The sequence below is a fragment of the Cygnus atratus genome, chromosome 2 (genome assembly GCF_013377495.2).
Source record: "Cygnus atratus isolate AKBS03 ecotype Queensland, Australia chromosome 2, CAtr_DNAZoo_HiC_assembly, whole genome shotgun sequence".
Taxonomy (NCBI): domain Eukaryota; kingdom Metazoa; phylum Chordata; class Aves; order Anseriformes; family Anatidae; genus Cygnus; species Cygnus atratus.
In genome coordinates, this window is record NC_066363.1 from 54,935,526 (window position 1) to 54,956,291 (window position 20,766).

A 20,766-nucleotide genomic window follows, 5' to 3' on the forward strand; every position below is an offset into this window, starting at 1 on the left:
CTAACCACAGATAATGCAAACACCAGTTTTGGTCAAATGAAAAGTGTATTTCAGGCCTGAGGGAAAAGAAAAAAAAAAGGTTCAGGTATAGGTGTGAATTTTTATTTATTTTTTATTATCATTAGTAATTGCTACTTTCTTAATATGGCAAAGGAAAAATAAAACACTTTTAAGCCAAATGTGATTTTGACTCAAAAAATAAGAATATTTAGCTTAAAAATCAAAGCAAACTTTTGCACCTTTATTGGAAAGAGGATCTTTATTTTTCTACCAATAAAAACAATTTAAAATTCACTTGAAGAACTGGACGATAGTGAGGACACATAGAATTATATATGCTAATCAGTTTAATTTGACTAATGAAAAAAAAAAGGAAAAGTAATCAGGTAACTCTTTATTTTCTGCCAGTCATTTGCTAGCAGAAAACAAAAAATAAAGTTATATCAAATCTAATTTTCATCTTCAATAGACTGGTGAGCTTGTAGTTAAAGGCAAAATGGGATATACTCTGTATCTTCTCTTTAGTAAGATTTTTTTGGCTTTCTTTTAACCCATATTGTTATAAGAAAACTATTTCATCATCTAAATTAAATTCCTGTATGATGCAGATACAAAGATTACTGTTGAACAATTATGTGAGGAGTAATTAACAATAGTTTACTGTCCACAGGGTTCTGTTCTGCATACACACTCTCCAACAGTTCATATCAGTACACTGGACTAGAAAGTAGATTTACTGAGCTTGCATCTGACATTTCTTTGTAGGAGGAACTGCAAAGATGGTCAAGGACAACAAAAACCTAAAGCTGAACATGAACAGATTGGAGGAACTGAGAAAATAGAAGGCAATTCGATGGGGAAAACTGCAGTACAGGCAGGTGACCTCTGTTAGATTTCAAAGTCCCACTTTTTAAGCAGAATTACTCAAAAAGTACACCTAAAGGAGAGAAAATAGGTAAGTCCTAGAAGAAAAGACAACAACAACAACAACAACAACAACTAAACAAACAAAAACCAGAAGAGCTGAAGTACGACCTGCAAGGAGATATTGAATAAAAGAATGTTGAAAGATTATGTTGCAAAAATAAATAAATAAATAAATAAAAGATGCAGATTAGCCATTAGAATGGATATTTTAACAGTTAAGACAGTTTTGTAAGGATGAAGTACAGAAATAGATTACCTGAAATGACTATGGCACCTCCATCATAGAAAATGCTTAAAAATAGGATAAACAAAGTTCTGTCAAGGATAACATGTATACAGGTGATCTATCTCGACGAGGAAGTGATTGTATTTCCTCTTAAGGTGCAGTACAGTCCTAATAATTTGTACTTTGTTCAGTTTGCAGAATGCTCTTATTTCACTCTGTATTTTTTTTCTCAAAAACTTCTCTTTATCTGCAACTTTCACCCAGCTCTAGTTCTAAAGATTGCTCTCAGTGAATCTATCTAATTCACAATATAATGGCTATCATGTTCTCCTGTTCCAAAAAAAACTCAGAGAAGCTAACTCTTGTTGTTAATGTAGTGCCATCTTTCTAATGCACAAACTGGGGTATTTATGACAGGACAAGTAAGATCTTTCTTGTGAGCAGATACCTGGGGGACAGCTCTTCTGAGATATGCTTTTCACAGCTGAAGGAGGCATTAACAAGGCCACGATGTGACTTAAATTAAAATATCTTAATCCTTCTGGATACAAAAATGCCATGAGAGACTGTTACTGCATTCAGAAATGATGCAAAAATGTTCTTCAATCAGTATGAATTAGCATGTCTTTTTTTTTTTTTTTTTCCCCATGGTCAACATGACACTTAACAGGAATATTAAAGAACATCATATATCAGCTATTTAATTCGGTGTTTGCTGTTTCAGTTGTCGTAATGTAGTACTTCATTAGTGAGCTACCTAGAAGAGTCGCATTGCTCTGGTCATAGTAGGCAATCAACAGCAACTTGCTTAATATAGACATGCTGGATGGCAGATGGCGTAGGAACAAACTTTCGACTTGGCAAAAGGAGAGAAGTAGACGATTCACTTCTGTATTGTCCAGACTTTGTTTTCAGAATTGCAAATTGCCATGGTGCTTCCTGCTAAGAGTTGTCATAAGATTACATTGCAAAGTAATTTTATGTACTCTTTTGTCTTAATAAACTGTTTATATTCTGTATTTCAGATTCGTTAGAACCGCAGTGGAGAAGAATCTCATTTTCACTGGCCATAATACTGATTATAAACTGTCCCTCATTAAAGTCTGTTTCTACGTAACTCTTATTTATGTGTTTTGCTATTATGTATATTTGTACCAATATTATAGAAATATAATTAGCCTTACATTCCTTCCAACTATCCTACATGGTGGTCTAGTTTTGTGCATAGTTTAAACACCAGTTTTTCAAAACACAGTCTTTACAGAACTACATATTTAAATCCCTTACGCTCTAGCTCAGTCTTTAACTTTCAAATGAAACCTTTAAAGCTAAGGATGAGAAAAGCCTCCCATGGTTTTATGCAAAATTAAGGTCTTTGTAGTCTGATTTATAAGTATAAATACTTTTGTTTCTGTTCAATATGAGGTCAGTACTGAAAGTAAATGAAAAGGAAAAAGAATAAGACTAATTTCATAAAATTACTTCTTCTAAAATTATGCCTCCAATCAATGATAGTTGAATATTGGCACTAGGATCTAGCTTACGGACTTGAGCATAGATAATAAAGTGCACATGCAAAACTGAGTATGCTAAGTCTTTGTTGGGTTGACAACTTCATTAAAGGCATCTCTTGGCTTTTCCAGTGGAGATGGTGAATTAAATTACAAAATGAGTAACAGATATATTTCCCAATTTGTATTCAAGTGTGAATATTTTTTGCAAGTTACTCTTGATATTCATTGTTCATAAGCATTTGGATGGCCCACATTATACATGAAGCATCTGCAAATCATGGAAAATTCCTAAATATTTAGGATGAACAATCTCTGTCATTGACATGAAGGGTTCCAGTTTGTTTCTTCTGGGGTCTAAGCTGATTTTTGGTCTATCCAGATCTTGTCTCCTTACTCAAGGAAATTCCATTTGTGTCAGCAGAAATTTTGATTTCTGGGTGCAACTAGACTTGTCTTATTGAAATTAAATAATTGTCTTTTTTTTTGTTTTGCTAGGGCTAGACAAATGCCCTTGCTCATGATTATTTATGCATTGTATGGTCTCATCAACTTCAGAGGGTTCATTTATTGAGATGAAGTTTTTGTTTGCAGTGTGCATGAATAACCAGATGTAGTCCTAATGTTGTAGGCAACTGCTGTGCAATGTCATCAGATCTTCTTTTATATTTTAATTAAAAGCAGATATAAATTGAAAGAAAAATTAAGTTGTTCTGAAGGGTAAACTAAGTGTGTCACTATCTCATATTTCTTCAAACGTGTTTCTATATGACATCTATGTCTTGTTGGGTAGTTGCTAATTTATCAGCATGGTTAATCCAACTACTTTCTCTAAGTTTAACTACAGTCAACAAGGATCAATTGTGGAGAGACCCTCAGCACATTTGAAAACCAATCATTAGGAGCTGGAATTAATATTGACAGTAAGGAATTGTATAGATAACAAAGGGTAGGATGAAAACTAATACTACAGTTGCTACAGGACATGTAGGAGAAAGGGTCAGCACCACAAAATGCTGATAAAATCACATAAAAACATGCTCTGATAACACATTGAGAGCCTGTAGGTATTATGCTCTGTGGGATTTATTCTTAAGAGCTGATTTGACAAGAGAGATTATTTCTATAGTATTATTCATATAGCCTACACACTTTCATCTTCCAGTGTAGACACAGGCTAATTTATTAATCTTGTACAGACTTGTTGAAAGCTATCTGGATTTCGTTGAGTGCTGAATCAGTGTCCCAGCATAATAGAAATTTTGGCTACTAGGCAACATTTACTCATACTCCCCATATCTCCTGTAACAGATAAATATTTTTTAGACACACCTAACAACTATTTTTTGACTGTGGTGCAAATCAAATATCACTGTTTGACTTTTTTATTTTTTTTCATCAAACTAGAGATCACTCTATTTATAAATCAACCGGTACTTCACAGAAAAGTTTGCTGTTAGTAGTATGATAAATCAACATATTGATTTCAAATGCATATTCAGAGCATTTTAAGCATTGGTTCTTTTTATACTTAAAGTGAAAATTTTGCAAAACCTTCCACTACTAGCATTTCAATTATCAATTGAAATGCCATACAGGAAACTTGATAAGGAGATATCTAAACAGTCTTTGGAAGATTAAATCATATAAAATTTCATGTGCACATTTACACGTGTTTTTTTTTCCCCCTTCCAGAACTATTAGCTGTGATTCTTATTGTGTTTGCAATGTGTTATCCTAAAAAGCATTGTCTCCAACAAGGCTTTGCCATCTTACAGGAGATGATAATCCAGCCTATTATGTGATTCATTATGTTCTGGATGTTTAAAATCATTCTGAGAGCTAAATTTGAATCTTTTTTGGAGGTGTTCTAATTTTCTTCAGAAAGTGATCTCAGTGCCCCACCTTCACACTTTCCAGCTTCCAGAAGCTTTTGATTAGAAGCTCTTGCTTTAAAGCAAGAAACAGCTACTTCAAAGTAGTTAATCAGAAGGCAAGAATCACCCATTATTCACCATGTTCTTTTTGCAAAGAGACAGGAATAATAGACTTTTTATTTGAGGTTATGGATAAAAAGTTGTATTTAAAATCAAACTTGCAATTTGACTGAGGCTAAAGCCACAGAAATGTATAAATTCTTTGGGCAGGAAGGAAAGGGACTAAGGGATTATGAAGGGGACTGAGGGTGGAACAATTTAATGCTTTCTATACTCATAATATCATGTGGACTTAAAATGGTCATTTATAGATTATGTTGGTATTTTTGAAGGTGAATGTGCTTGTATGTTTGTGCTTTCAAGCAGAGGAAAACTAAAGAGCAATATTTAGTTAATATTTAGAAAATTAGTAAGAATAATTTCTCAAATTATGCTTTTTAAAAAAATATATTATTCAGAAGGTTAAAAATAGCTGTGATTTATTACAATGCGTCTATTTCCAAGTTAATTCCTTGACAAAAGAGTAAAATAAAAAAATTTCCCCCACAAACCAATAAGTAATGTTATACATTGATCTAACTGAATTTGGATCATTGGATCTAGAGTTCTAGAAAAAATGAACTTCAGTAGACAGATCTTTTAAGAGATTGTTAAGGTGATTGTGTAGTGAGCAAGGAAAAAACAACTAAATAATGTGGTATAAACTTGATGTTATTGCATTTTCTTTCCAGCTTTCTTCACCTTTAGAATAATGGGAGTCACCTACATACTTGCTGTCTTATTTAAAATTATCTTATGTAGGGAATACCCAAAAATACAAAGGAATTCACTCAGTGAAATGTGCATATTTGTACAGGTTACATATATAAACTTGCAAAAAAAAAAAATGTGATGGGAAGACTGCTGACTCCTCGTTACTTGATATTACATTAAATCAAAAGATTAAATCTTCTCTCCATACATGACTTCAGGCTATTGCATCTGTGAGTTAACAGACTTTGAGTGTTGAAAGCTTGACAAATCTATCATAGCCATAAACTTAACTCCACCCAGAAATGGATTAAGCCAGGGAATTGAGACTAGCTAGTGTTATGGACAATTTCATTTAGACGTGAAAAGTCTAAGACAGGGCTTTCCAGTTCCTATTCTGAACCTATTTTAAATCCCTATTAGCTGGAGGCAAGTAGGATTTCTGCTTTGCTATTTGCTGGTCATTTAGGGCTGCATGAAGCTTGAAAGTGATATAGCTTCAGGAATTGTGGGACCTATACTTACCATGTTTTCTATTAACATCTTCTTTCAATACATGTTTTTTGCCTTAAGCTAATGTTTGCTTTTCAATTTTGGGAAAGGGACAGAAGATTAAAATGCAAGAAACATAAATTATTCATGTTGCCCCAACAGTCAGCAACCTTAACTGGCTGCATAATGCTATGAATGCAGATTAGAAATCATTTAGGACTGATATAAACTTTGTTAAATTAAGAAATTATTTTCCAAGGGATTATTTTTCTTCAGATGTTATCCAAGACTTATTCCTCAGTCTAAATGTAATTTTAAAATTTCTGGAATGAAATCTTGATCACATGAAAATCAATGATAACTTGATTTTCTTAATTTCAATAGGTAAGAAAAGCTTTCCTGCAGTCCTGATATAGGCCTGAATAATGTGTATCTGGGTCACTTGATATAATAGAAGTTATATAAACAGCACTTTAGTGGGAGGAACTACAGCACGGAGTCATGTAATCACAGTTTCTTCCCTCTAATTTCCTTAATCAGCTTTTGGAAGGACATGGTGGAGTTTTCTGACTGTCCTATGCAAGTACAATCTGTCACATTGCTGACTGGTGTTCTGCATTGGTGGCCTGCAACTAGTTCCAGAGCTGTGACAAATGAAAGTGTTGCTTGTTGAGTTATACATATATCATGGTTCAATGTTTTGTTTGCATGTGTGAAAGGCTGAAACTACCAAATTATGTACAGTTGCATGATGTACCTAGTCATACTCATTAGGTTGCACATAGTTCAAGAAAGATGTAGCAACTTATCATTTTGCTAAAAATAAATTATTAAAGTTGGATTTTTTTTCTTAATTCTCACTGGTGAATGTCTTTCACAAACTCCTTTTGCATAAAAAAAAATAAATAAATAAAATAGGAGTTTTCCAATATATCATGCTTGGATAGATATTGTCCATTTAGTTTCAAAGTCTCTTGTAATTACATACAAGTTCAGTGTTCCAACTTTTATTGCTGAAAATTATGACACAAGCAGTAGGAAAAAAAAAAAAGAAAAAAGAGAGAGATTTCAGGAGGACTTATGCAAAAGAAAAGCACAACATTTGAAGGCTCTTGAATAAATGACATTTTCCTTACTTGTGTTTTTTTCTGCACTGCTTTCTACATTGTGGCTTCAGTAAATTTACAGGTCGAGAAAGATAAATCTCATGTTATGATCAGTTACGAATATACAGACATATGTGTATAGATCAGAATAAAAAGTCCTTTGGAGGGCAATGTACAGTGATGACAGCAACTTTTGTTATGTAATGAGTCGGACAGTTGTACAGTCACTTTTGGTTAAATATTCCAGCTTGAAGCATTCAGCTGACATCCACTTTCCTTGACCTAGAAGAATAAAGTTAAGACTCTGGTGAGCAGCAGTAACAACAAAACAACTTCCCATGCTTTATCCCACTTCAGACAAGCTTTTTACTGTGTGATTGACTAATCTGTAATAACAGAATCACAGAATCACGGAATCATCTTGGTTCGAAGAGACCTCTAAGATCACCGAGTCCAACCTCTGACCTAACACTAACAAGTCCTCCACTAAACCATATCACTAAGCTCTACATCTAAACATCTTTTAAATACCTCCAGGGAGGTATTTTAAAAGTACTCAACCGCTTCCCTGGGCAGCCCATTCCAATGCCTAACAACCCTTCCGGTAAAGAAGTTTTTCCTAATAACCAACCTAAACCTCCCCTGGTGCAACTTTAGCCCATTCCCCCTTGTCCTGTCACTGGACACGTGGGAGAATAGACCAATCCCCACCCTGCTACAGCCTCCTTTAAGGTACCTGTAGAGTGCAATAAGGTCGCCCCTGCACCTCCTCTTTTCCAGGCTAAACAACCCCAGCTCCCTCAGTGACTCCTCATAAGACTTGTTCTCCAGACCCCTCACCAGCTAATATCTGTATAGCTATAAGTACTGTTGTTGCTACTTCTGTACAACATAATAATTAATGAAAGCAATTTAAAATGTGCCTTTTATCATGAAAGAACTCAAATTATTTCACACATATAAGAAACTTTAAAAAGTATCTGTGATAGTAATATGTAAACAAAAAGTTGTAAATGGAGGAATAGACTCATAAAATACTTATAGTACTGTATGTGATAAATATGCATGCAGAAATTTTGTCTTGTTAATGCTTATACAAGTTTACTGCAATACAACAGTTAAGGGATGCATCCTGTGGATCCTCCCTTCTGCGTTTTGTCTTTCTGTGACTGCAGGATCAATACCTTAGGAAAAAAAAAGTAATCTGAGATATACAGACATTTTGAATTGTCTATCATACCCTATAACACACAGCTGGAGAAAGATAGTTAAGAAGGTGAGTAACAACATGATTTCTGTTTTTGTTGTTGTTGTTGTTGTTGTTGTTGTTTTTAGAGGAAGATGAGTGGAAGAACTTATTTTATGTGGAAAATGTCTCTTAGCTCTTTTTTTTTTCTTTTCTTTTTTTTTTTTTTTCTTTTCTTTTTTTTTTTTTTTAATACGTTTGAAAGCCTGACCTCTCTCCAAACTGATTTGACCCTAGAAGCCTGAATACAACACTCTCCATTACTTGCATAAGGTACAGCCTTCATTAACCAGGAAAGGTAGACTGGATCACTCTAGGAAAAAGTAAAGGATGGTGCTGGTCAGAGAATCCTTCCCTAGATAAGGAAGTAAGTAAAACTGTTCTCTTGGGAGAGCTGTCTTGGCAAATGCCTTCCTTGAGCTGATATTCAAAACATAACAGAAAGGTTGTATTTATATCTATCACAAATGTCTCTAATAACTTCAGGAAAGGACTGGCATTTGGACAATACTGAAAAAAAAAAAAAAAGATATTACTGAATTCAAATAATGCTTACTTCACCCTTCCGTCAAGATAGAGCATATTATTCAGTGATGTGTGTCATGACAATCATCATCAGTTTAACTTGTCCACACAGCTTGTGGTCGGTTGCTGGTTGCACATTGACACAGGCAAGGACATATCAGACTTAACACAGATCTGAAAATTGAAATTATTTCAGAGTTGTGTCCCTGCAAAGAACTGCAAGTGATGCAATGTGCCTCCCACCAGTAAGGATTGTAGTGGTTAGTAATGTAAGGGTATGTGGAAGAAAATCTGCTTTATTAAGGTTATCCAGTCAATGACCATTTCAATGCAGGGGGGATAATAAGTAAAAAAGGGAGTGTTAAATAAGAATGCACAGAGACACAACTCTGGCACAGAGGAGATAATGGAGACAATACCAAAGACCAGAAGTCTCCACTCACTAACAGGTGGGCCATTAAGATACTCAACCTGCAGCTTTAGAGAGGGCCACCTAGACTTTTAACTGATAAAATGGGAAAAAAGAGGAATATAAGGATATGAGACCTTAGACGGGGAATCTGTGGGACTACGTAAAACTTACGAAGCAATGTTTAAGGTGTTCAAGAGGGAACAAAAGGTGCAATAAGGTAACACTTTTTCACTGTGAAGGTGACCAAGCACTGGCACAGGTTGCCCAGAGAGATTGTGGTGTCTCCCTCTTTGAAGACATTCAAAAGTCATCTGAACATGGTCCTGGGCAAGTGTCTCTAGGTGGCCCTGCTTGAGCATGGGTGTTGGACTGGCTGATCTCCAGAGGTCCCTTCCAACCTCAACCTTTCTGTGACTCTATGTGATTCTGTATAAAATGGGCTCCTTGCATGTAAAAAGTGGACTGTCACTATATCTCATATGACCAAGTTCTGGATTTGATCACTGTGGTCTATCCTATCTTATTATTGTCCTTGTGGGTCCTATAAACTTTTTGCCCTTAGTGCCAGCTACTGGGTGGACAGGTGTGAGTGGACTTGATGTCAGCTACTGGAATCAGACCGGGATTGTGGGCACCTTTGGGCTGTGGTGTCAGCTACAGGAGGGAGTGCAGGTGTCTCAGTGCCAGCTACTGGAGCAGGTGGGGTCCTCATCTCCTTCTGCTGGAACAGGAAAAACAGTTATTGTGGGAAATGGGGTGAGTGAGACAAGTGAGAGACTCAGCAACAGTGGCTGATGCAGGCAACAGTGGCTGATGCAGGACCATGGGTCGCACTCCATGGTCTTGGTGGGCAGCAAGTACCTGTCTTTACCAAACCAGGTGTACATGGGATAGGCTCATATATTTGTCAGCAAACTTCAAGCTAGGCCAGCAAATGAGTATGAGGCCCTGGGTATGGACAGATTTATAGGGGGGTGGAGGGTACATGCTCGTTTCTGGGGTGACCAGTGGATGTGAGGTTTAAGTGGGACGAGTGTGTGAAGGCTATATTTTTGCAGCAGGCACCGAGCTGGATTAACCAGTGAGCAGGGGACCCATGGGGAGGATAAGAGGCTCCAAGTTCAGGGTAGGCATACTGGATGAACAGAGCAGCCATTCTGATACTCTGGTGATCTGCAAATGTGGATGTGCTTGTGAATCTAGAGAGTGTGTATGTGTCTGCACTAGTGACCTGCTGTCTTTACCAGCTGAAGAGGAGGAAGGGGACTTGGCTGTCTATAGTTATGTTTTTATATGAGTCCTATGTGTAGGTTCTGTTGAAGGCAGCCCTCTTCTGGGGCAGTCAATGTGACTTGCTGTGTCAGTGTACTGTGCATGTCCATGTCTCTGCAATACGTTTGAACCTGCAAGCTGGAAAGCAACAGGCATATCCATCAGCTTGGGGCAGAAAGCACCATATCTCCATGCTGGGCTCCAGAGGCATGGGAAGAGATATGTACAGACTCCCAAGATGCTGGGGACAGGAGGCACTAACATGTCCCTTAACATGTAATAGTCTTAATATGCACAGGTGCACAGGATCCATTGTAATGCATATTTGCAAAATCTCCAAGTGCAAACAGCTGCAGATCTATGCACAGTATTTTGCAGTCACTGACTAGGTGGTAAGTGATGGTCTTCTGGGTAGGTAAAGTCATCTAATGGTCAGCAGGTATACTTATGCAGGAAATCACATTTCTGAATTTTGGCAGTCGTTTTTTTTTTCCCCCAGTTATTTGTAACAATGAAAAATCAGGAAAAAAAAAAGTATGATATAGATAGATTACTTTATTATAGAAAGTAATTTGCTTAGGAATTATCAAAATAATGAAAACACAGATGACTTAAGCAACTTAAAATGATGCAAAGGAGATGATAAAACACAACTAAGATAGTAAAGATCGAATAAGGTCAAATCTGTCTATATATATATTTTATTTCAGAAACTGTATTTGTAAGTGAAAATATATATAGATGTGGCATACTGCAACTTTATTAAGACAATGGCCTTTTACTCCCTCTCCTAGTACATCAGGACTGCTCAAAACAGGGACAAAGACTGCATTTCTTCTGTTCAGCAGTGGCTAAGGGATAGCATATGCCATGTGATCTCAACAGCTGCTGAAACGCGGATGTGTCCAACTTAGTAAATTAGTAATAGGGACATATAATGAGCTAATCTTGAAGCCCAGATTACTTGTCCAGAAGTATGTGTAAAGCAGTCATCTGCATCTGGGACACGTGCTGCCCAGTGACAGTACATATTTCTTTGATGAAATTTTTTATGACAGCCAGCAGCTACGCAGAAGATACCTACCGTATTGATAAGGATAGTGATCTAGATGTTACAGTAGGGATCTGGGAGGCAGATAATAATACAGAGTAGGGAAGTATGAGAACATGAGAGAGGCTGTAAAGGTGTGATGGTGTGTGGAGAAAGCAATGCCAGGTTATACGGTGGCTAACTGCAGTATCAAGTTGGAATAGTGGTTCAGTACTGAAAACTAGATTTTCAGTGACCTACTCACTCATTAGGTTTGAACACACATGCCGTAAACAAAGTAATGAAATATAATCTATGTGTAATTTCAGCAAAATAAGTGCATGCAACTCTCTCTTTCTAACTTTTTCCTTTTCTGAAAGAGTAGTTGTCAATGCTTTTTTATCAATTGGAGAAGTCATTTTAATGGGCAAGGTTCTCTCTAGAACCTAACTCTGCTCAATATTTTTGATAAAAGCTTGAATGGTGTACTAAAGGCTGTATTTCAGAATATTTCAATATTGTTACACCAGGATAGATTCCAAGGCATGGCAGATATGAAATGCATTGCTAACTAGTGGAAAATATGTTTGAAATTATATAAGTAAAAGTAAAGAAACCTTTAAAAATGATATATATAGCTAGGAGAATTCAAACACACAAAGACACGAGGAAAGAGTAGCTAGGCAGAAGGCTATTTGTGCTTAAATTGTTAATTACAAGTTAACAACATGAGAAAGCAAATAGACTTGACTGACTCGTAAGACAAGGGAGTCTGGACCCTTGTCTCTGCTCAGAGAAGAAGGAAGAGTTTACCGCTTGCCCCTACAGTGCCCCTGCGCAACAGGTATGTAAGCGCTGTAAGTCAAGAGTAGGTTCAAGACCACCTGATGAAAGTGAACAAGTACAAGTCTATGGGACCTGATGATATGCATCCCAGGGTCCATGGGGACCTGGCTACTGGAGTTGCCAAGACACTCCCCATCATATTTGAAAAGTCCTGGCAGTCAGGTGAAGTCCCTGTGACTGGAAAAAGGGAAATATAACTGCCATTTTAAAAAGGGGTTGAAAGGAAAACCCAGGGCACGACAGACTGGTAAGCCTCTGTGCTCAGTAAGATCACAGAACAGATCCTCTGGCAAACAGTATTAAGTCACATGCAAGACAAGGAGGTGATCTGAGACAGCCCACATGGCTTCACCAATGACAGATCATTCCTGACCAATCTGGTGTCCTTCTGTGATGGAGTGACTGCATCAGTCAACAAGGGAAGACTGACCAATATCATCTACCTGGAATTTTGTAAGTCCTTTGACCCTGTCCCACATGCCATCCTGATCTCCAGATTGGAGAGATACAGATTTGAAGGGTGGACCATTGAGTGGTTAAGGAATTGGCTGCACCCAGAGAGTGGTGGTCAATGGCTCTATGTCGAGATGGAGGCCGGTGATGAGTGGTGTCCCTCAGGGTGTCTATTTGGGGACTGGTTCTATTTAATAATTCTATCAATGATATAGACAGCGGGGTTGAGTGCACCCTCAGCAAGTTTGCAGACAACACCAAGCTGAGTGGTACAGTTGCTAAAAAAAAGAAGGAAGGGGAACCATAAATAAATAAATAAATAAATAAATAAACAAAAAGCAAAGGCCGTGCAGAAGCACAGAGAGAAAGAAGTTCCCATCAACACATCAATGAGCAATGTTCGGCCACATCCCAGGAAGCAGGACCTCAATACATGTAGTGGTTGTTTGGAGGATGGATGTTTTCATAATGAGAGCTCCCCCTCTCCTTCCTTTTTCCCACCTTTTATTGCTGAGTGTGACATCATATGGTATGGAATATCCCTTTGGTGGTTTAGGTCAGCTGCCCTAGTGATGTCCCTTCTACACCTCTTGCCCACTCCCTGCCTGCTAGCTTTTGTTGGGGTGTAGGGAAATTGGAAGGAGTCCTGATGCGGTGCCAGTATTGTTCAGCAATAGACAAAACATTTGTGTGATACCAATGTTGTTCTAGCTACAAGTGCAGAACACAGCACTGTATGGGCTGCTGCAGGGAAAGTTAACTCCATCCTAGCCAGACGCAGCACAGAAATGGAAGAAAATAGTCCAAATACTTCTGAAAGCTGGTTTTGCCATAAAACAAAACAAGGCCAAAGAACTTGCACAGAAGATCCAGTTTTTAGTAATAAAATGCCAAGATTGATGTTGTCAGATTCCAATGGGTGTCATCAACAAAGTAACAGTTATGTCTCTACCAACTAGCAAAAAAGAAACACATGCTTTCTTAGGTGTTGTGGATTTCTGGAGAATGAACATTCCAAATCACAGTCTGCTTGTGGGTGCACTCTAGCAAGCGACCCAGAAGAAGAATGATTTCAAATGGGGCCCTGAACAATGACAAGCCTTTGAACAAATTAAACAGGAGATAGTTCATGCAGTAGCCCATGGGCCAGTTCAAACAGGACAAGGTATAAAAAATGTGCACTACACTGCAGCTGGGGAGTATGACCCTACCTGGAGCCTCTGGCAGAAAGAACCAAGGGAGACTAGAGGTTGACCCCTAGGTTTTTGGAGTCTGGGATACAGATGATCCAAGGCCTGCTATACTCCAACAACAACAAAAAAAGAAATATTGGAAATGTATGAAGGGGTTCAGTCTTCTTTGGAAGTAATTGGTACTGAAGCACAGCTCCTCTTGGCAACCGGACTGCTGATGCTGGGCAGGATATTGAAAGGAAGAGTCCCCGCTACACATCATGCAACTGATGCTATGTGGAGTAAGTGTGTTGCACTGATTACACAACAGGCTTGAGTAAGAAACCCCAGATGCCCAGGAATCTTGGAAAAAATCATCGACTGTTAAAGACTACACTGGAGGCAATGGGTGCTGGGACATTCAAACATTGTGATACACATTTAGCAAAGGCCATCCGGTTAGTCAACACCAGGGGATCTGCCAACTGAGCCAGACATGCCCAATCAAAACTGTTATGTACTGTAGAAGGGGATGAATTCCCTATAGTGCACATAAAAAACATGCTGGTGAGGACAGTCTGGCCTATTCCTGCCTCAGGCAAAGGCAAATCCATCCCTGGGATTGCTTTTGCTCAAGGACCTAGGTGCACTTGGATAATGCAGAAGGATGGGGAAGTCCAGTGTGTACCTCAGGGGGATTTAATGTTGGGTGAGAATAGCTCTTGATTTGGGTTGTATGATGTTAACTACTATATAATACTGTATGTCATCAATACTGTGGTTGCTATATGTCATATTAATGGTATTACAGTAACAGTCACCAATATAATGACAAATAATCTTTGATAGAACTGGACAAGCAGAGGGGTGGTGGAAGAAGAATTGGCTTCAGCATGCAACAATCCAACATCACACACCATCTCTTCTGCCCTAAAAGACTGTTATGACAGATGGAGACCAAAGTCAAATAATAAACCAACTCAATGCACAATTTAGAGGGATGGCCCATAAACTAAGAAAATTATATCTGTATATATATATATATATATATATGGACAGGAAAAGTGGTTATTTGTGGGAATGTATTGGAAAATATGGGACCTGAGTATGACACAGATGGTATGGAATAAGGGGTGGATATTATCCTGGTTTCAGCTGGGATAGAGTTACTTTTCCTTCTAGTAGCTGATATGGTGCTGTATTTTGTATTTAGGATGAGAATAATGCTGATAACGCCAATGTTTTAGTTGCTGAGAAGTGTTTACACTAAGTCAAGGACTTTTCAGTTTCTCATGCTGCCCTGCCAGCAAAGAGGCTGGGGGTGCAAAGAAGCTGGGAGGGGACAGAACGAGGACAGCTGACATCAGCCCAGCACTGGCAGTCAGGGTGCTGAGAGGAGCTCCTTGTCTTGCATGTGCTTTAACACTGGTTGCAGGAGGATTTGTTCCATGTTCTTACTGGGCACAGAGGTAAGGCTCACTGGCCTATATTTCCCCGGGTCCTCCATTTGACCCCTTTTAAAAATGGCAGTGATGTTTCTCTTTCTCCAGTCATGGGGGACTTTGCCTGACTGCCATGACTTTTCAAATACGATGGAGAGTGTCTTGGCAACGACATCAGCCAGTTCCCTCAGGGCCCTGGTACGCATGTCATACTGGTTCAGTTTCATCAGGTGGTCTCAAGCCTATTCTTTGCTTACAGTGGGAGGGACTTTGCTCCCCCAGCCCTCATCTACAGGTTCATGGACTTGAGAGACAAAGGAAGCCTGACTGGCAGTGAAGACCGAGGCAAAGAACTTGTTTTGCTTTCTCCATGTCTATTGTTACCTTCCCATTTACCAGAGGGGGTACACTCTCCTTCATTTTCTTTTCTGGCTAATGTACCTGTAGAACCCCTTCTTGTTTTTCTTCGCATCCCTTGCCAAGTTCAGTTCTATCTGTGCCTTGGCTTTTCTGATCCCATCTCTATCCACCCAGATGGCACCCCTGTACTCTTCCCAGGCCACATGTCCCTGCTTCCACCGCCTGTGTATTTCCTTCTTACACATCAGTTTGACCAGAAGATCCTTGCTCAGATTGGTTTCCTGCCTTCCCTGCTTGATTTCTTACTTGTTCTTCTAAAGTTCAGGGTGCTGACTTTCCTCTTTGCCAAGCCCATGTTCTGTGAGATCAGAATCTTAGTCAGGGTGTGGTCACTGCAGCCCAGACTACCTCCAATCTTAATGCTTTTAATGAGTTCATCCACACTGGTGAGTACCAGGTCCAGTAATGTTTCTCCTCTGGTTGGTTTGTCTACTATCTGGACCAGGAAGTTATCCTCAATGCACTCCAGGAATCTGGAGAACAGTGCCCACCATTCTGTCTTGACAAACAGGTTTGGTGCATCCATTTATTGATAAAACTTTGGCCTAGGATATCTGTAAATACAGTAGTTCCCATATGAAGCAGTCATCACCCAGTGTGGTTCCAAGTGGTGATAAGCAGTGATGATTGTTTTCAAAAGCAAAATTTCTTTTAGATTCTATCTTATTATGACTGGCATTAGCCTTGCATAGCAGAAAGCAGCCTTACTGAGCAGACTCTTCTGTGAAAGACAGTGACTATACAACATTTCACAGATGGGAAGCCATAGAAGAGACAACAAAGATCTCACCAAAAGTGCCAGAGAAAGTCTCTAGCAAAAGTAGAAATCAAAGCCAGATTTGTTTTCTGTTGTCTAACTATAGGCTAGTAAGTTCCTTCTTCCTCTTTGTGATTCCTACCTACATAAAATACAATCCCAACCTTATGGAAGGCACTAGAAAAACTGAAAGAAAGAGACATGACTGGGGAGAAGAAAAGGAATGTTCTTTGTGGTGTATTTTGGGAAAGGAGTCCGAGAAGAAAAAATAAAGTCATTAAAAAAAGAAAGAAAAGAAAAGAAAAGAAAAGAAAAGAAAAGAAAAGAAAAGAAAGAAAGAAAGAAAGAAAGAAAAAGAAAGAAAGAAAGAAAAAGAAAACAACAACAAAAAGGAAACCAGGCAGCCTGTTTTTCTTGCTTTGTTCTGATTACTTCCACTCATCAGTAAAATGAAGTTACTATACAAAAAATTCCAGGAAAGTGACTTCAAGGAAAAAAAAGAATTTGTTGGCAACTTCTATATATAGATGTTTTTATTTCTTTCAGCTTTTCTGCTTGTGGTCAGTGCTTCTCTGCCATCAAAAAGGTTTATAAGCCCCATGTAGCCTGCTTTAAGTATATTAAACTGAATATTTTAAGGCAGATTGTTTAAGGACTTAACTGTGTTTAAAGTTTGCCTACAGTTTAGTTGGCATCAGTGTAGATAATTTCCCTCTAAACCATGCTTAACATACAGACTCATGACAGAAGGCAATTGTTAACAGCAGCTTGATAGGGTGCTGCTTGCCAGCAGAATGTCTGTAGGATCTGAGGATTGTGACTGCTGTGCACTGAAGAAAACAGCTGCTTGTTGAAGATGTTAATGACCTCAGCTGTCTGGCCCTACTGCCAAACTCTGCTGCAGTCATTGCAGAGCAGGCAGCAGCTGATGTACACTTCCCGCTCACTCTTCCCCAGGTCAGACACTACTCTTTAGCACACAATTTCCCTGGCAGTTTGTGTGAGTGCAGTAGAATATGAAAGGGTGCAGCTCATGTGTGTTGGAGATTCTCCTCTTTTGCTCTTTCACCTTGGATATGACCTACAGCAGAGGTTCAGAACGGAAGCCTGGGGAACCAGAACTTTAAAACTCTGCCATCAGAGTACATCCCATCTAGCAGACCTTTAGCCCCAATCAGTTATGAACTTAGAGAAAAAAGGCAGCCATTTGTTAACCTTATATATTTTGCTTGTTTATTTTTTTATATATTTTTTGCTTAAACTAAAATAGGGCTGCTAATTTAAAAATTCTAACTAAGTGGAGGTATGTGTATATAAATCCAGAATCCTGCATTCTATAAGATACTCTTTTACGTTGTTGGTTTTTGTTTGTTTGTTTTAAATAAACATAGTTAATATGAAACTTTAAATTACATAACTTAACCTAGGGCTGAAGTTTATCATAATGTATTTAATAATTTTAAATAAAAAGAAATCAAGCAATAGAATTCATTACTATTTTTTAAAAGAAAAAATAATTACTGAATTGGAAATCACAAACACAACGCTCTATAGTCTGAGAATTTTACAGTGCTCATGGACAGCTCATTCAGTTCCAATGATCAGTTAGTTCAAAGATGAGAAACTTACTACAGGCTAAAAAAGTAGAACATCTAGTTTTCCCCATTCAGTCTTTGAATAACAGATAGGTTTGAAAGGCTGAGATCCACTACATCAAAAATAATGACAAATGTGATGCCCAGAATCCCACAGGTAGAGTTGTCCTGTGTAATATATTGTCTTAATTGCAAACTGTGTTTTGATTAAAGTGTTTGATATGACCAGCATATTTGGTATAATTTTGGTTCAATATATGTATTCTAAAATGCTGTTTCAGATTCTAGGCAAAAGCCTACACTAATTTTAATGATACTTTTTACAAATATATCCTGGCACAAGTATATAAAAATATTTATCTAATAAATAGGATGTATCACTTAGTCATAACTTTCAAAAATTTAGTATGAGTAAATACATGCTTGCATTAATCTATTTAGCCTTAAATGTATATAAAATTAATTCTTCTCACTATCAAAATAAAATATCAAATAATCTATGAGATTATGTTTAAGTCAAATATCTTCTTCATAGTTATCAAATTAATGGTAAGGAGAAAAATGATTAAAAAAAATACCAATAGAAAGCAGGAGTAAAGTACTGTACTTAAAGACTTTTTGGAGTTACACAAAAGACTTGAGGAGAAAATTATGACTGTGCTATCTGGAAGTTGATGACTTCTCATGTTGGATTTGTGATAATGTTACTGAGCTTGAAGATGTTACTCCCATTCCTACTGAAGAAATAGTACTAGCCCTGATTTTCGTCTGACTTGGACTACATTACCACTCTAATTCCACAAAATTCCAGATTTACTTCTGGTTTACACAGGTATAAGTAAAGCTTTTTTGTTGTTACTTGTGTTGTATGTCCAATACATACAACATCTTAATTTACCTTGCCATAAATTAAGCCATTCTATCTTTGCTTATACACCAGCTATGTGTATATGTATATGTATATGTATATGTATATGTAATCTCTCTCTAAAAGAGATTATTTCTTTCATCTTTGAAGCAGCATATTAGTACTTCCTCTGTCACTTTCCATTTCCTTAGATTAACCAGCCACAATGTTTTACATCTTTTCTTGTAATTCGTTTTCTAAAACTTTAACAATTTTTGCTGCTATCCTCTGGACTTTCACTATCTTTCTTAAAAATGTACTGTCAAAAATTTGATGCTTGATTCCCACTGAGATCACATTATTTCTGCACAAACAGATAATTTTTCTTCACTCTTTTAATTTGTATATATTTATATTTTACACTTGATAATTTTCTTGTTATGTAGAGCAGATCTCATTATCTACAAACACTGATACAAACAGCTCTTGTGGAATAGAACAACATTAAGAAAATTATGTAAGAGAGATACAAAGATTTGTAAAGAACTCCATTTTACATTTTGATAAGGAATACAAAGGAAAATAGATAAACTTACTCTCCATGACTTTAAGAAATAGATGCTGCTAAATTTAATTAAGTTAGTGATATGGATTACCTATTCCTGGAGCGCTTCCTGGCTAGTGATGTTTTCCCAGTAGTTGGAGGTATTTTAGACTCTACTAAATGTCAGCCTTGGTGGTGCTTTATCAGTTATTGGGGAAGACCTGTCAGTTTGATTTGATTGCAATGAAAAAAGCATTTAGGTCTTCTTTACCTTTGTTTCAGCAACTTGCAAAAACTTCTTAAAGGATGTTCTCTCTTCTCTTTTCCTATATGTAAATTCTAGGACAGTCATTTTCCGTCCTTTCGCCTCCTCTCCAGCACTGGAATTAAACAGAAGAAAACTGCACTCACCTCATCCTTTCCCAAGATGAAGGGAACAAAGGGAAAAACTACTACAGCTCCTACTGGAGCAGAAGTGATTATTTATGTCTGAAACTGAAGCAGAGGTCAGAAGTTTATGTGATTGTGAAGTTGCAGTCAAGTGAGCGGTGGGGTTGATTTGAGAGAGAAAATGACTTCCCGAATTTAGGATTCAACAGCCAGAATGGCTAGGTACACACAACCTTCCAGTTAAGTCGATTATTGAACTTCAGGAGCTTCAGAAAGATATTTTTATACCTTTAAGAATTCTACTAATTTCAGTGGAAATTTCAGTGCAGACTTGTAATATGAAGGTCAATAAAAATTACTTCACCATTTCTAGTTTATTTTTGTGGATTACTTAGAATTTGGGAATAATCCTTTTGAGTTTCTCTGTGTAAGTATTAATTTCAGGGAAAGTGGATGAATTTGAAAAACTGTGATATGATTATTTTTTCATATTTTAACTTTTTTTGTGTGTGTGTTTGTTTTGGTGAGTCTTATAAGGCTTTCCAGATTTCTTTTCTCTGTTAATCTATGAATGTGAAAAATAACATCACTGCAATGTGAACATTGACATGAAACACTTCAAATATTGTATGGTTTCAATTTAACAATCAAATAAATATACAAAACAGGCAGATTTCCTAAATTTTTATTAAACTTTTTTTTTTTTTTAATTCCAAACAAAATGTTCATAATGCCTTATATGTTGCAGATATTAATCATCGTGTATCATGGCTTGGTCGAGAGAATATGTTAAGTAAGAGGTTTCAGTGAAAAAGATTTTGAACTTATCCAGTCTTGTATTTGTCTGACACTAGTCATCTCTAGAA

General features: G+C 37.3%; 1 long non-coding RNA gene across 1 annotated transcript in view; it reads left to right on the forward strand.

Annotated features, from left to right (window-relative positions):
- The window catches only part of LOC126913169 (uncharacterized), a 48,257-nt gene extending 27,766 nt beyond the window's left edge, over positions 1-20,491 (forward strand). The window contains exons 3-5 of the long non-coding RNA XR_007707796.1: positions 766-955; positions 8,401-8,562; positions 19,854-20,491. This is a non-coding gene — a long non-coding RNA (uncharacterized LOC126913169). The remainder of the gene's footprint in view (positions 1-765; positions 956-8,400; positions 8,563-19,853) is intronic.
- The last annotated feature ends 275 nt before the right edge of the window (positions 20,492-20,766 follow it).